This window comes from Canis aureus, chromosome 28 (assembly GCF_053574225.1).
Source record: "Canis aureus isolate CA01 chromosome 28, VMU_Caureus_v.1.0, whole genome shotgun sequence".
NCBI lineage: Eukaryota > Metazoa > Chordata > Mammalia > Carnivora > Canidae > Canis > Canis aureus.
The window spans coordinates 33,224,509-33,238,060 of record NC_135638.1 but is presented as its reverse complement, the minus strand read 5'-3'; positions in this window follow the sequence as shown (position 1 = coordinate 33,238,060).

Genomic DNA, 13,552 nt, shown 5'->3' with positions numbered 1-13,552 from the left:
GTCTCTCATGAATAAATAAGTAAAATCTTAAAAAAAAAAAAAACAACCAAATCGATTAGTTATATGCCTAACTGAGCTATGAGTAAACAATAGGTTCTTTTTTTTATGATAAATTTATTTTTTATTGGTGTTCAATTTGCCAACATACAGAATAAAACCCAGTGCTCATCCCATCAAGTGCCCCCCTCGGTGCCCGTCACCCATTCATCCCCACCCCCCACCCTACTCCCCTTCCACCACCCCTAGCTCATTTCCTAGAGCTAGGAGTCTTTAAGTTCTGTCTCCCTTTCTGATATTTCCCACACACTTCTTCTCCCTTCCCCCATATTCCCCTTCACCATTATTTATATTCCCCAAATGAATGAGAACATATAATGTTTGTCCTTCTCCAATTGACTTATTTCACTCAGCATAATACCCTCCAGTTCCATCCACGTTGAAGCAAATGGTGGGTATTTGTCGTTTCTAATGGCTGAGGAATATTCCATTGTATACATAGACCACATCTTCTTTATCCACTCATCTTTCGATGGACACCGAGGCTCCTTCCATGGTTTGGCTATTGTGGACATTGCTGCTAGAAACATCGGGGTGCAGGTGTTCCGGCGTTTCATTGCATCTGAATCTTTGGGGTAAATCCCCAACAGTGCAATTGCTGGGTCGTAGGGCAGGTCTATTTTTAACTCTTTGAGGAACCTCCACACAGTTTTCCAGAGTGGCTGCACTAGTTCACATTCCCACCAACAGTGTAAGAGGGTTCCCTTTTCTCCGTGTCCTCTCCAACATTTGTGGTTTCCTGTCTTGTTAATTTTCCCCATTCTCACTGGTGTGAGGTGGTATCTCATTGTGGTTTTGATTTGTATTTCCCTGATGGCAAGTGATGCAGAGCATTTTCTCATGTGCATGTTGGCCATGTCTATGTCTTCCTCTGTGAGATTTCTCTTCATGTCTTTTGCCCATTTCATGATTGGATTGTTTGTTTCTTTGGTGTTGAGTTTAATAAGTTCTTTATAGATCTTGAAAACTAGCCCTTTATCTGATATGTCATTTGCAAATATCTTCTCCCATTCTGTAGGTTGTCTTTGAGTTTTGTTGACTGTATCCTTTGCTGTGCAAAAGCTTCTTATCTTGATGAAGTCCCAATAGTTCATTTTTGCTTTTGTTTCTTTTGCCTTCGTGGATGTATCTTGCAAGAAGTTGCTGTGGTCAAGTTCAAAAAGGGTGTTGCCTGTGTTCTTCTCTAGGATTTTGATGGAATCTTGTCTCACATGTAGATCTTTCATCCATTTTGAGTTTATCTTTGTGTATGATGCAAGAGAGTGGTCTAATTTCATTCTTCTGCATGTGGATGTCCAATTTTCCCAGCACCATTTATTGAAGAGACTGTCTTTCTTCCAATGGATAGTCTTTCCTCCTTTATCGAATATTAGTTGACCATAAAGTTCAGGGTCCACTTCTGGGTTCTCTATTCTGTTCCATTGATCTATGTGTCTGTTTTTGTGCCAGTACCACACTGTCTTGATGACCACAGCTTTGTAGTACAACCTGAAATCTGGCATTGTGATGCCCCCAGATATGGTTTTCTTTTTTAAAATTCCCCTGGCTATTCGGGGTCTTTTCTGATTCCACACAAATCTTAAAATAATTTGTTCTAACTCTCTGAAGAAAGTCCATGGTATTTTGATAGGGATTGCATTAAACGTGTAAATTGCCCTGGGTAACATTGACATTTTCACAATATTAATTCTGCCAATCCATGAGCATGGAATATTTTTCCATCTCTTTGTGTCTTCCTCAATTTCTTTCAGAAGTGTTCTATAGTTTTTAGGGTATAGATCCTTTACCTCTTTGGTGAGGTTTATTCCTAGGTATCTTATGCTTTTGGGTGCAATTGTAAATGGGATTGACTCCTTAATTTCTCTTTCTTCAGTCTCATTGTTAGTGTATAGAAATGCCACTGATTTCTGGGCATGGATTTTGTATCCTGCCACGCTACCAAATTGCTGTAGGAGTTCTAGCAATCTTGGGGTGGAGGCTTTTGGGTTTTCTACGTAGAGTATCATGTCATCGGTGAAGAGGGAGAGTTTGACTTCTTCTTTGCCAATTTGAATGTCTTTAATGTCTTTTTGTTGTCTGATTGCTGAGGCTAGGACTTCCAGTACTATGTTGAATACCAGTGGTGAGAGTGGACATCCCTGTCTTGTTCCTGATCTTAGGGGAAAGGCTCCCAGTGCTTCCCCTTTGAGAATGATATTTGCTGTGGGCTTTTCGTAGATGGCTTTTAAGATGTCGAGGAATGTTCCCTCTATCCCTACACTCTGAAGAGTTTTGATCAGGAATGGATGCTCTATTTTGTCAAATGCTTTCTCTGCATCTAATGAGAGGATCATATGGTTCTTGGTTTTTCTCTTGCTGATATGATGAATCACATTGATTGTTTTACGGGTGTTGAACCAGCCTTGTGTCCCGGGGATAAATCGTACTTGGTCATGGTGAATAATTTTTTTAATGTACTGTTGGATCGTATTGGCTAGTATCTTGTTGAGAATTTTTGCATCCTTGTTCATCAGGGATATTGGTCTGTAATTCTCCTTTTTGGTGGGGTCTTTGTCTGGTTTTGGAATTAAGGTGATGCTGGCCTCACAGAATGAATTAGGAAGTACTCCATCTCTTTCTATCTTTCCAAACAGCTTTAGGAGAATAGGTATGGTTTCTTCTTTAAACGTTTGATAGAATTCCCCTGGGAAGCCATCTGGCCCTGGACTGTTGTGTCTTGGGAGGTTTTTGATGACTGCTTCAATTTCCTCCCTGGTTATTGGCCTGTCAAGGTTTTCTATTTCTTCCTGTTCCAGTTTTAGTAGTTTGTGTCTTTCCAGGAATGCGTCCATTTCTTCTAGATTGCCTAATTTATTGGCGTATAGCTGTTCATAATATGTTTTTAAAATCGTTTGTATTTCCTTGGTGTTGGTAGTGATCTCTCCTTTCTCATTCATGATTTTATTAATTTGAGTCTTCTCTCTCTTCTTTATAATAAGGCTGGCTAATGGTTTATCTATCTTATTAATTCTTTCAAAGAACCAACTCCTGGTTCTGTTGATCTGTTCCACAGTTCTTCTGGTCTCGATTTTGTTGAGTTCTGCTCGAATCTTTATTGATATATTTGGCAGCTCCCACATTCGGGGCATATATATTGAGGATTGTTAAGTCCTCTTGTTGGATAGATCCTTTAAGTATGAGATAGTGTCCCTCTTCATCTCTCACTACAGTCTTCAGGGTAAATCTTAGTTTATCTGATATAAGGATGGCTACCCCTGCTTTCTTTTGAGGACCATTCGAATGGTAAATGGTTCTCCAACCTTTTATTTTCAGGCTGTAGGTGTCCTTCTGTCTAAAATGAGTCTCTTGTAGACAGCAAATAGATGGGTCCTGCTTTTTTATCCAGTCTGAAACCCTGCGCCTTTTGATGGGGTCATTAAGCCCGTTCACGTTCAGAGTTACTATTGAGAGATATGAGTTTAGTGTCATCATGATATCTCTTCAGTCCTTGTTTTTGTGTAATGTTCCACTGAACTTCTTAAATGGGTATTTTAAGAGTCCCCCTTAAAATTTCTTGCAGAGCTGGTTTGGAGGTCACATATTCTTTTAGTTCCTGCCTGTCTTGGAAGCTCTTTATCTCTCCTTCCATTTTGAATGAGAGCCTTGCTGGATAAAGTATTCTTGGTTGCATGTTCTTCTCATTTAGGACCCTGAATATATCCTGCCAGCCCTTTCTGGCCTGCCAGGTCTCTGTGGAGAGGTCTGCTGTTACCCTAATACTCCTCCCCATAACAGTAGGGGATTTCTTGTCTCTTGCTGCTTTAAGGATCTTCTCTTTATCTTTCAAATTTGCCAGCTTCACTATTAAATGTCGAGGTGTTGAACGGCTTTTATTGATTTTAGGGGGGGATCTCTCTATTTCCTGGATCTGAATGCCTGTTTCCCTTCCCAGATTAGGAAAGTTTTCAGCTATGATTTGTTCAAATACATACTCTGGCCCTCTGTCCCTTTCGGCGCCCTCGGGAACACCAATTAAACGTAGATTTTTCTTCCTCAGGCTGTCGTTTATTTCCCTTAATCTATCCTCATGGTCTTTTAATTGTTTGTCTCTTTTTTCCTCAGTTTCCCTCTTTGCTATCAACTTGTCTTCTATGTCACTCACTCGTTCTTCCACCTTGTTAACCCTCGTCATTAGGACTTCTAGTTTGGATTGCATCTCATTCAATTGATTTTTAATTTCTGCCTGATTGGATCTAAATTCTGCAGTCATGAAGTTTCTTGAGTCCTTTATGCTTTTTTCTAGAGCCACCAGTAGCTGTATAATAGTGCTTCTGAATTGGCTTTCTGACATTGAATTGTAATCCAGATTTTGTAACTCTGTGGGAGAGAGGACTGTTTCTGATTCTTTCTTTTGAGGTGAGGTTTTCCTTCTAGTCATTTTGCTCAGTGCAGAGTGGCCAAAAACAAGTTGTATTGGGAAAAGGAGAAAAAGAGAGGAGAGAAAGAAGGAAAGAAAAGAGAAAAAGAAAAAAAAAGAGAAAGAAAAAGAAAGAAAGGAATAAAAAAGGGCAGGGGAAGCAAACAGAAATCAGAAAGCAAAAAACAAAACAAAACAAAAAATCACGGGGGAGCATATTCTGATTCTTTGTACTTTAAGTCCCTTGGCTTCCCCTGGAACTTGTCCGTCGAGCTGGTCTTCTGGGGGAGGGGCCTGTTGTGCTGATTCTCAGGTGTTAGCACTTGGGGGAGCTGCTCTGTCCCTGCTTGGTGCAGGGCTCAGTGGGGGTTGTTCACCCCGTGAGGCCCCAGGAGGAACAACCGCAGTGGCGGGGCCAGCCCTGGAGCCCTGGAGTCAGCTCCCGCAGTCACCACGCAGCTCTCTGTCTGCAGGGCCTGGAGGCTCCGGGCAGGGCCGCTGATCTGCTCAGCTGGGGCAGGAGCGTCCTTGCTGTCCTGGGCCCTCCCGGCCTCTGCCTGTCCCGGGGGAGGCCGGATCCTGGGCTGTGTCCCGGCGCCCTGTGCTCCGGGGCCTGCGCTGTTGGGATTCGTGCTCCCGCCCCACAGCCCCCTCCGCGGAGCCGCCCCCGAGCCCCCCGAGCTGCTCCCGCCCCGCAGCCCCCTCCACGGAGCCGCCCCGAGCCCCCCCACCCCCAGCTGCTCCCGCCCCGCAGCCCCCTCCGCGGAGCCGCCCCCGAGCCCCCCCCAGCTGCTCCCGCCCCGCAGCCCCCTCCGCGGAGCCGCCCCGAGCCCCCCCACCCCCAGCTGCTCCCGCCCCGCAGCCCCCTCCGCGGAGCCGCCCCCGAGCCCCCCCCAGCTGCTCCCGCCCCGCAGCCCCCTCCGCGGAGCCGCCCCGAGCCCCCCCACCCCCAGCTGCTCCCGCCCCGCAGCCCCCTCCGCGGAGCCGCCCCCGAGCCCCCCCAGCTGCTCCCGCCCCGCAGCCCCCTCCGCGGAGCCGCCCCCGAGCCCCCCGAGCTGCTCCGGGTCCCGCCGTGCGCGCTGCAGCCCTTAGGGAGCTCGGCGCACTCTCCTGGGCGCGCAGTTGCTCTGTTACTGTCCCAGGGAATCCGAGGGCCTCCTCGCCTTCCTGGGTCCTGCTCCAACTCCCTGCGAGCCCCTTTCCCCCGGGAAGGTCGGTGCAGCTCCTGCTCCTCCGAGACGGGGCTCTCCTGTCCTGGGGACACTCGCCCCGGCCTCAGCCCGGCTCCTCGCGGGGCCCCTCCCCCTTGGAGGCCTTTTGTTTCTTTATTTCTTTTTCCCCGTCTTCCTACCGTGATAGAAGCGCGAACTCTTCTCCCTGTAGCATTCCAGCTGGTCTGTCTTTAAATCTCAGGCCGAATTCGTAGATTTTCAGGATGATTTGAAGGTTATCTAGGTAATTTGGTGGGGACAGGTGACTGGGGACCCTACTCTTCCGCCATCTTGCTCCTCCTCCTCAACAATAGGTTCCTAACAAAGAATTATTGAATAAATGAGTAACTTGAATAGGTATATGTGACAGCAGCTACTGCACCACACTTCAGATAGGAAGCAATTTTTCCCTTGAAGGCATGATAATTCCTGCCTCAGTGAGAAATGTTCTGTTTATTTGTTCTATGAGAGAAAACAAGCACTAGTTGGGTGTGTCCTAAGTGCCTGCAAGTTTGTCTTCTGAGACTCACTCTACAAACCCAATGCAAGATAGCGGAGCTGAAATGCTGTAGCAACTTGAGGAAGAATATGAATTTCAGATATATTTCCTATTTTGTGTCTTGTCCAAAAGGATGGAAATCCACTTGTTCAACCAATCGACTGAACATATTTAAATCAAATGTCATCTAGGTGGTTGAGAAGGGTTGGCCAGAAATCAAGTTCTGGGATGGAAGAGCTGCGTGAGCCACCTTGCTCGGAGCTCAGAGTCAAGGAGGCCCTGACCTAAGGATTGGATCTGTCTAGTCTAAATATCAGGCTCATCCACAGTGTGGCAAGCATTTTGTAATAACCTAATGCCAGCTACTATTCAGATCACATGGTCCCTCCCTTTGTACTGATCTGGGCCCCTTGGGGTATGCTTTGGGTTAGATGTGGGTGTCTCCCAGGGCTCATCTATAGCTGGAGAAGGTGCAGGCCGGAGAATCCAACTGTTCAATCTCCTTGGCATCAGTTTACCACTACATGAAATTGGTTGATGTGAATCTGTTTGGAGAAATAAATCCACTGTATGTGATGACAAAAATCACACAGTAATACTCAGAAGCAGACATGTCACAAGTGGGTTTCCCAGGGCAGGAAGCACCTTGCATGGCTTATTGGTGAGGAAACAACCTCTTGGATTCAAAAAGGTCTGTACTTACAACCTAAATTAAAACTAAATATCAAAACTTTAACCAGCTAGTCATTTAAAAGTGATTACTGACCTAGCACTACTGGGACGAATAGGGCATAGTAGTTGAAAGCAAGATCTTTAGTTCTGGACTGAATGAAACTGTGCTTCCATTTTTTTATTTCTAAAATGGGGTTACAAAGGTGATAAGCTATTAGGTTGTGAGGACGAAGTGATTTAATTTCTATTAGGTACCTAGAACAGGTACCTGGCCTGCAGTAAGCATTATGCAAACATTTGCTCTTACCAATTGTTTTCTTTTTTCTAGTGAATTTTAGAAAAGAAAGGAACCAATAAATAAAATATTTTAAAGGAAACTTAAATGGGTTATAGGATTCAGAGATAGCATTAATTTAAATTCCTGAAGAAAAGAATAAGGAAAGGAAAACTTAAAAAACTGAGTTGCTGAAGTTACCTATTCTCCTTAGAATTCTAAAATCAATTTCTTTCTTTCTTCTTTCTTTCTTTCTTTCTTCTTTCTTTCTTTCTTTCTTTCTTTCTTTCTTTCTTCTTTCCTTCTTTCTTTCTTTCTTTCTTTTCTTTCTTTCTTTTTTAATTAACTAGGCTCTACTCCCAACAGGGAGCTCAAGCTCACAACCCTGAGATCAAGAATTACATGTTCTACTGACTGAGCTAGCCAGGTGCCCCCTAAGATCAATTTCAAAAATCATTCACTAGGGGTGCCTGAGTGGCTCAGTGGTTGAGCGTCTGGCTTTGGCTCAGGTCATGATCCTGGGGTCCTGGGATCGAATCCTGCATCAGGTTCCCCATGGGAAGCCTGCTTTTCCCTCTGCTTATATCTCTGCCTCTGTGTGTCTCTCATGAATGGATAAATAAAATCTTTATAAAAAAGTTTGCCAAATGCTATAATAGGTCACAGATCACCTACCCAACAAACTGTTTGCCAAACTATGGGTTTCTCAGGTTGGTCCTTTAGCTATAGATTAATTTCAAATCTGTCAGTTTCTAATACATCTAAGATCTAAGGCATTATTAGTACCTTTTCATAGCAGTCAGATTTATCTGCAGAGTAGGAAAATAGCTCATACCTTGAACCTGTTGTCTAATGTAGGTTGGAAAAAATTTTGTTGTAACCCATAATTTCCAGTTGTGCTGCTTTGCTGTTTTTCCATTTGAAAAGCAGAGAAAGTTCTGGTGCTGACAATGAAATCAAAATAACCTAGAGGGAAAGTTCCTAATTAGATTAATTTTTCACATTGAGATTCCAATGGAGAAAATCACCTTTAGAGTTGAGTAGCTTATTAATAGAACTAACGTGTGTGAAAGAGAGTGAGAGTGAGAGAGAGAGAGAGAGAGAGAGAGAGAAACAACTGGCTGAATTATCACCTGGTAATGAAGTGAAATGAAGGAAACTCAAGTCTGGATACAAGTTCTTGCTGATGAGAATCTGGTGAGTATGTTTATAGGCTGAGGGGGAAGGGAGAAAAAGCAGCAGGGTCTTAGCAGAGCCACACAGGATTTGCAGAAGCTTTCCAGCAGCAATAGAAAAAGAAAGCAAACTCTCATAAAACAGGGGTCAAACAAATTTTGCCAAGGTAGCATGCAGGCAAGGGAGAACTCAAATACTCTGGGCCAACCTTCCACCATACCTATTATACATGTTAGTATACGGTAGATAATCAGGGGTGTAGTAGTCAACTCAAAACAATGAGTGAAGGAAAATTAGACCTTATTGGAAACTGTGATCTATTCTTCATTCCTACCAAACATTTTTTTAATAGAATAGAATTCTAGGTCCTGCTCCAGAGAGTAAGTAAATAATGATAAAGGTCACAAGACTAAATATAATATCTTTGTTCAGTAATGGAAAAATAGAGAAGCTTTTCATCTGAAATATTTTTTCTTTGTGAACTTGATATTAATTTAGGATTTAGACCAATAATACATTCAATGGCAGCTTTTTTGGGTTCCTATAAACGGCAACATTCAGCTCCATAATACATTGTAAATACTGGAGCATCATTCAGTAGATGAGAGAAAAATGCTTTCGACCAGAACCACAGAAAACCCATTATGTTTCCCCAAAACCACAAAAAAATCCCTAGCTACTATGAGTTATTACCATGTAGCAAGGGGTCTTAGTGATCAAAGCATCCCCACCGCACATTCCTGTGGGGTCCACCTGCCTTTTGCTTAGATTGGGGAGATCTCGTGAGCTGGAGTGAAATTTTTCCTTTCACATGCAACCCTATCTAGCCCTCATTTCCTGATTTCTCTGGTGCAGCCAGAATTGTTTGGAAATAGCCCTGACATACCACTCATTGGCTACTTAGAGAAGATCTCCCCACTACATAGATTCAAAAAGAAGCATCATCAGGGGCCCCTAGCACCCCATCCTACACCCATGTGAGTTGGCAAGTGCCCCTGGGCAAGTATTTGACATACAATTTAAACCAGGGGAGCTCTGGGCATATACCTCAACACAGCTCCAAATATGCAGGAAAAGGCTGAGAAAATGCAGCTTAAAACAAGCAAGAGGTCATTTTCAAATCTTTAAAAGAGAAAGTACCTCTTTTTCTTTCCTTAAGGTTGCTATGCACAAAAATGCTATCATCTATAATGCAGTGCTATTTGCTTTTAACCACAGACACACAGACACAAAACACTTCCCATATCAAAATATGCATCTTGCCCAAACATACAAGCAACTGAGCTAAAATTTCTTTTTAGCAAATTTCAGGCTCTGGCTTTCTATGACTAAGTCCATCCAGAAGGATCATATTGCCATCTCCAGAGGCAGCTTTATGCCCTCTGCACACCAGCATATGGGTGGTATGTGCTGTGTGTACAGAAGCAACTCCTTTCATGCCATGAATACTAATCTCTGCACTCTGGCATCAGCATTGCTCCTCTGGTCTTGGTAGAGCTCCATGCCATATGGTGCACTGCTCCCCTGGGCTCTGAGCACGGGGTTATGGTTATGACAAGGGAACATGTTAACAGGCATTGCAGGGTGATGACAAGTTTACAGAGGCACAGGGTGTGGAATGTGGTAGTGACAGATGGTTGTCTAAAGGACCCTGAAGGAAACGAAGGCTATCCAGATCCCCCTGGGTCCTTGAGGTTTTCCCCTGATGGTCTTTGCTAACAGCTATTTTTTCTCACTCCTTCATTACCCACTTTTAATCTTACATTGTATTTGGCCATTCTCTTTTCTGGTGCTCACTTTTCAATAGAGTAGCCCCTCGCTACATGTGGCTATTTCAATTTAAGTTTAATGGAAATCAAATAAGATTTAAGGTCAGCTCGATCACGCTAACCATACTACAAATGTTTAATAGCTACACGTGTTAGTAACTACTGCATGGGACAAGAGAAATTAGCACTGCTCCAGAATATGACTCTCCATTTCCCCTCAACTTGGATTACAATGTGACTGGGATTGGATCACTACTGGGATGATCAGAGCCTGGCAGTTTTTGTGTTTTGGTTTGTTTGTTTGTTTTGTTTTTTAAAGATTTATTTATTTATTTTAGAGGGAAGGAGAGGGACAGAGGGAGAGGAAGAAAGAAATTCCAGCAGATTCTGAGCCGAGCATGGAGCCCAATGTGGGCCTCCATCTCAAGACCCTGAGATCACAACCTGGGCTGAAACCAAGAGTTGGACACTTAACCAACTTTGCCACCCAGGCACCCCAGAGCCTGGTGTTTTACATGGCAGTCCTGCTCTTCAGGCTATAACCTCTGCTTTTCTTCATTTTTACCCACCCCCACCCCCATACCCTCCACTGACCAATCCACTCCACACACGTTTTCTCAAGTTTTATTACTATTCAGAGCATTTCCTTTCAACATACTGCAGTGCCACTCAAGACCAAGTTCTTGGGCAATGATTCAAAAATCTATAGCTATTGCTTCAAAGACCATGATAGCCAGATGACTCAAGAACTCAAGAGCTGCTTTTATAGCAAGAAAAAATGAAAACAGTCATTTAGTATCTTATAAAGAATCTACTTACTGCATTTAGATCTGCAACATCAAATTATCTAAGGTCAATGTTCCTTTAATTTCCTTGTAGAAGTAATTAAAGCTTGTGGAGCACTGCCCGGAAGAAAGGAGCCCATATATACACTAATGATAGCGAATGTTTATTGAACACATAATAGATGGCAGGCATTGGGGTAACCACTGAGTTCTTACTTGGTTATCTCCATTAAATCCATAGCAATTTTTTGACATAGATATTGCTTTACAATTTAATAAACTAATGCTCAGAGAAATTATGTAACATGCTCAAAAAAAAAATAGAGTTAAGTGCCAGAGACAATTTTCAAATATACATCTTTCTCACTCTAGAGACAAAGTCCTTAAGTACTACGTAGGTTTTCTGCTTCAAGATAGTACACTGAGATCTATCTAGCTTCTTTAAACAGTATCTCCTTTGATTTGCCGAGCAGTCCTGTGAAGTAGTTTAGGCTCATATCAGTGCCTAACACACAGTGTTTACTGAATAAAAGTGTATCAATGCTATTTTTCAACTTGCAGATGAGCAAACTGAAGCACAGAGAGTTAAAGGCTCCCAGAAACGAGTTGTTAACTGGTAGCATTGAAATGGACTTGAAATCTCCTGATTGCAGCAGTGCTGACATCTTTTGTCACTATTCTCAAAAGTAAATAAAAGAATATATAAAACAACAGTGGCTATTGTAGGCATTGTTTCCTGAATTCAACAAAGCTCTCTAGTCCTGGAGAAGAATGGTAAGCTTGCCATCAGCTGCTGGCTTTCTCTCCTGACCTCACTCTGGAAAGGCCACAAGAGTGGGGTGGTTGATCAATCTCTGAATGTAAAAACCAAGAGGCATTCTTGGAGAGAGAGAGTTTTATTCCTGTTCAGAAGAGAAATAGTAACACAGGCAGAGCGAGCCAGTTGCCAAAGATAGGAGACTGGCTGAGAAGGGCCACCCTTGCTGTGTCCTTTACTCATTCATACCCTTATTCTACACGTAGGGTGGCCATGGTATCCTGTGGAAAAGGGGAGCCACACATCATCCCAAGTCAGTGGAAGACAAAGGTCCTGCATGAGGGTGCTGGGACCCCACACAGGGTAAAGCTCCAGTAGCAGGAGTTGCAGCTGAGATTGTCATTGTGGGGCATCCTCTCCTGTTTCAGTTCCTCTAACTGCACCTCATGGATGAAGAAATTCTCAGAGGATGGCATGATAGAGAAGAACAGTAGAAGAGGTAGCTGTTGGAGTTCCTCCAGGGGGGAGGCTCATCAGATGGAGAGGACAGGAAATGGGGGTTTGCAGTTTAGATTGCAAGACCAGAAAGAAGCTCCTCTTCTGACACCCCACCCCCAAACCCAACTTCCTATGGGAGAGAACAGGCAGGGGTTTGGATGGTTTCCCTTCTTCCAGGCCCGTATCATCATCCCTGGGTAGCAGAGAATTCCTAGGGAATAAAGAACTCAAAGGGTCAAAGTAACTTTTGAGAAGGATCGGCATTTTAAAGAGCAAGAAAACTAAATCATCTAGCAGGGGTCCCAGAATTAATTGACCAGGCTGAATAGGAATTTCAAAGAGGCATAATAAATATCTTCAGGGATATGAGGAAGGACACAGGGACACGGCAAGTGCACAAAATAACAGAGTTTTCAAGTGGGTTATTGAATGCTAAATATGTAACTATTAAAATAAGGGACACAATGGATGGGTTAACAGAACATCCAGAGAAAATAGCTTATTACCCTGCTGCAAGATATACCTGCAGAAGTCTTAGGATGGGAATCAGGAAAAGTATTAAGTGATAGAAAGAACACGGGAAACATCAAGAGAAAGGCACATGTTCAAGTGTCCATAGGTATGTAATAGAAGCCCTAGAAGAAAAGAATTAACAAGTTGGGGGGCAGGGGAGATATATAAGAAAATATTTGCTTCCAATTTCCTACATTCAAACGAAAGATAAGAAAACCAAAATAAGATAGATACGAAAACCTCAACTGCTAAACATGTTAGAGTAATATTTAAAAAATCAATGATGCAGAAAATTCTAAAATCTTCTGGAAAGAAATGGGAGATCATCACTTCAAAGAAGCAACAGATTTCACAATAGTAACTCTGGATAGCAAGAAGCAATGGAGTCATAGTTTCAAAACACAAAAGACTTGAGTTTCTAAATGTGAAGATAAAGATATTATCAGGACCACTAAGCCCCACATGGTTGACTCTACAAAGACCCTCAGAGAGCATGTTTTGAAGAGTTCAGAAAGAAGAGGAAGCAATGTATGATAACGTGTAAGAGTGACTCGAAATTTAATAAGTTCATGATTGTCTCAATAAACAGTGCAAGCAGATGTGCGCATATAAAACTCTAAAAAATTTTAATGTGTTAAGTGTGGGGGAGAGACTAGAAGAAAAATACTAACCAAGAACTGGTCTTGGTTGAAAGGAAGACATGGCTGATGGTGAGCTTCAGAAAATGTGACCCCCCCCCCCAACAAAAAAACCCCACAAAAATAAACAAAAGTGTGGTCATTGGGAAATTGCCATGATAATAGCAGTAAAATTTGGAACTTTAAAAAGAAAAGAAGGAAACATCATAAATCCAATCGAAGGTCAGAAATTACAAAACAAATACAAAGATGTGTGGTAAATAGGGGTGCCTGGTGCCTCAGTCAGTGGAATATGTGACTCTTGATC